Below are 4045 nucleotides of genomic sequence, written 5' to 3'. Positions count from 1 at the left end.
AGGATATGTTTGTAATTGGTTCAACTAGATAAAAACCTGTAATTTCAAAAAAATTTCTAAACCAATCACAACATTTCTAACATTCCCAAGAGGAGGGTGCCAAAACCTGCAATGCTAACGAACTAATTTACATGCCAAAGCTAATCTATATGAAAATGTAATGATACAAACCCAAAATAGAAAAGGGAGACATATGTCCCTTCAAATTATATACAAAACCAAAAGTTAAAAGGGACACTAATAGAATAGCCAAAACTAGGTCCAAGGTTCCTTATGCTCACTAGCTCGTCTGTGACCCCAACAAAGCATCAACAACCTGTCAATCGCATTTTATACAAACACGAAAGCCACAATTCAGTGGGGAGTAACTTCGAATCCTCCCAGCCACGAATCGTCATAAATAATGTAACATGTAGTAAAACATGTAAACAATATGATAATTAATCTAATTTCCAAGTATTATAACATATGAATACTAAATTGACCAAACTAAACTATCATGTGAAACATGTAACAAATTGTAATCCAAACTCTATCAACCATAGCCGGCTTGCATCTCACCTTCTATGATTCATAGAATCATCAAACAAGAAAGGGCAATATATCAAAGACAGGCATAAGTTCTTAGTACCGTCAATAGTCACTCTGTAACTCGAGTCTATACCACGAGGTAGGGAAGGTAATCGAACCGGTATCTTGGCTCAGCGGTTAATATTAATAAAACATGGCCAAGACACAACACAACCCTAGCCTAAAATCTGCGCAGACCTAGACATGCGGATACACACCACCGCACCCAAGACTCACAATTTTTCTAAAACAAAGTGAGTACCCTAAGGAGTCCACCAAAGGGTTAGCTAGTACTTAAGCTGACCACTTACTATCAAAATAAGTAACGAGGTCATGCCCCAACTTGGATATAAATCCACTAGTCGAAAACACAAAGGCTATCAAGCAAAGGAACATATACTCGTCAAAGACTATAAAGACCTATCTATGATGAAGGCCGAAATACTCACCTAGGACCTAGTCCCAGCTAGTCCCAGCTTGAATACTTTAGCCCACACCACACAAGACAAGTAAGACACCCACTTAACCCTAAGAGGACAAAAAGTCCAACTTAAATGCTAACATTCTAACATGTGAAAGGCTATATAAATGTCTATTCAGCAAACAATCCAACAATATCCTCAATAAGTATTCAATACTAATTTCCAATTCTAACAATATTAACCATGTTAAAGGCTTCAGGGAATCTAGGGCCGTTTCTACAATATAAGAAGCTACTTAAATCAACTAATTACACATGTGAAATAGAGATATAATAAATGGCCTAAAACAAGAAAAAGGCCGATTATCTAATTCATATAAAATTTCATCCAACCGAATTTTTACCCGCAACCCCAGCCCTGCGCGACAGTGCAGGTTAAATTGCGGACCAATCACTCAATTAATCGACATCGCATCAGTCAAAGGGACTAAGGCTCAGTTTTCGGCACAATCAACAAAACATTACAATTATCGCTATATAATTCATTCTGAGCCTAATCTTTACAATTTCATTTTCTAACCTATACTAACATGTGCAACTACCAAAATAAATATAATTTTTACCTTTAACATAATTTTTACTACTAACTTGATTTAATTCAAAAGCTTACCCATACATTACTTATTCTAATTATATCATTAATGAACCTAAAATGACGAACAATGCATGGAAAACCGCGAAACAAGCAACGGGCCGACCCGGCCACCATGGGCCTGCCGTGGGCTGTCGGCTCTTCCGCCCCCCACCTCTCTTTTTTTCCATTTTTGTTCATTATAACATCGTCTGAACACTAATTAATCGTTCCCAATTCAACTTTGTTAACTTAAACTAACAAAAGGCATAAATTAAGCATGCATGCATCAAATTTTAACATGTGAAAATTTCTACTCAAACCAAAAATCACAAAACATCCAAAAACAACAAAGCATGTGACGATCTTTCGTCGAGTAACTCAAAATATGTTACCTTAAGCTAGAAAAATGAGCAATTAGCACCTTAAAACCCAAACCCTAACAAGCACTAGCCGCTATCCTCGACAATATACGAGTCCCCAAACTCGTCCTCCAATTCTTCACCTAATTAAACAATAAAAACACCATAATAAGTACATAAATACCGAAATTACCGAAAATTCATCTTAAAACAACTTCAAGAAAACTGAAATTAAAACATACTAGGTTGTAGATCTCGACGAGGGGATTCCGGAAATGTAAATTTCGTGAAAATCCGATAAGAAACGAGAAAGATGTGACGATTTTAGCTTGAAATGTATAAAAATGTGTTTTTGGGAAATGTTAGGTGATTGAAGAAGATGAAGAATAGAAAAAAATCAGAAAAAAAAATGAAGGGGAAGGGGGAGTGACGCGTGAAAGGGAGGGGAAAGGAGGAAAGGTGCGGGTTTAGTCGGGGTTTTACGAGTCGGTTTTGGCTCGTTTCGATAAGAATTAAAACCGTAGGTCAAATGCAAATTCCGACAAGACCAAAGTTTTTAAACACGAGATTACAATAAAATTGAATACTCATACGACCCATTTCCAAAATCGTTTACCCAATTTTCAAAAGAGTTGTAATTTTTTCCCGATATGTCCATTTTTCGAAATAAAAAGTTTTTACACGGTTTAAACTATTTTTAAACATTTCGAAACTATCAAAATAAATACTTTTCTTCAAAATATAATAAAATTATATATCTTTGAATTATTTTTACTTCAAATACATTAATATTAAATTTTACTTGATTAATAAATTACTTTCGCAAAATAATAACGGTCCAAAATTACGGGGTGTTACAATCACCCCTCCTTTTAAAAAGTTTCGTCCTCGAAACTTAGAAGGAGAAATTATAATATACAACATCTTAATAATATAATCATAAGAAAAATATAGGTATCTTTTCAATGAAACGGTGATACTCTTGTTGATCAGACAAGAACATCCACATTCATATCAAGATATAAAAAAATATTTCTACACCAATAAATGAGAAAACCCATTATTGGGACGTCTCCAACAACGAGATTAAACACTCATTAATGTTAAAACCATTAAAAATCATAAAAGCATTTTCAAAATTTTAGTTTAAAGTTCTATAATAAGAATAATAATCAAAAGAGCTGTATGAATGTCATGAGGTAAGAATTGAAGTCGAACCTAAATGGGTGTCAAAGATGGAGTTTCATAGGTTACCAACATCAAACTTATGAGAGGAGTATGATGAAGTAAGGAAAAGAGGTATGAGCAGTAACGCTCATGATCAAGGAAGAAGGAAAATCAGACAACAAGGAAATGCCAGACACTTTTATCACAAACTACAACAACACCCTAAACGGTTCCAAAAACTTCCTAACAACAAAACTCATAACTACATCACTCCCAAGGGTTTCCTCAATTGCTTATGTTACCTCATCCTAATCTATTCCCTGAAACAAGGTATTCCACTATAAGCGTGATCTCATCGTTCCAAATCCTCAAACATCCAGAAACAACTTCCACAAGCCAAGGTCAAAGCTTCCAACAAAGCTATATTCGTATCCAACTAGTGTCAACTATGGTTTCCTCAAAAAGTAAACCTTCAATCAAGAATCCCAATACCAAGCTATAAACTCCAAGAGAAAGTTCCTCAAATATTCCACAAGATTCTCATTTCAAAACAAGGTAGTAACATACCAACCCCAAACTCTGAAAAATCAATAGGATCTCAAGTTTTCTATCCTTTTTCTCATTAAGGATTGCCAAAAGCGGATCTACACTCAGCTACAACATCATCCCATCATCTCAAGTACTCAATGCGACCTCAAGGTCTATAAAACTATAGGGTTAACAAATTCTTCTTAATACTAAGTCTCTCTCAACTCAAGAACTCTCAAGAGCCAACTAATACTAAATCACACCACCAATTCATTATGGTCATCAACATCCCAAGGAGTATTCTTTCAAATTTGACATCCTAAAACGTACCTACCACCCAATTCCCAAGAAACAAGGTCTTAATTG

At 35.1% G+C, this 4045-nt stretch overlaps 1 long non-coding RNA gene across 1 annotated transcript; it reads right to left on the bottom strand.

The window, feature by feature from the left end:
- Nucleotides 1-236: 236 nt before the first annotated feature.
- LOC141621260 (uncharacterized) lies at nt 237-2361 on the bottom strand. Its single transcript, XR_012532175.1, has 3 exons — nt 2227-2361; nt 2018-2127; nt 237-316 (listed from the first exon to the last, which is right to left on the bottom strand). It is a non-coding gene; the product is annotated as an uncharacterized LOC141621260 (long non-coding RNA).
- Between the last annotated feature and the right edge of the window lie 1684 nt (nt 2362-4045).

This window comes from Silene latifolia, chromosome X, assembly GCF_048544455.1.
Source record: "Silene latifolia isolate original U9 population chromosome X, ASM4854445v1, whole genome shotgun sequence".
In the NCBI taxonomy this organism is placed as follows: domain Eukaryota; kingdom Viridiplantae; phylum Streptophyta; class Magnoliopsida; order Caryophyllales; family Caryophyllaceae; genus Silene; species Silene latifolia.
The sequence above is the reverse complement of the archived record's forward strand: the minus strand, read 5'-3'. Positions and strand labels throughout refer to the sequence as shown.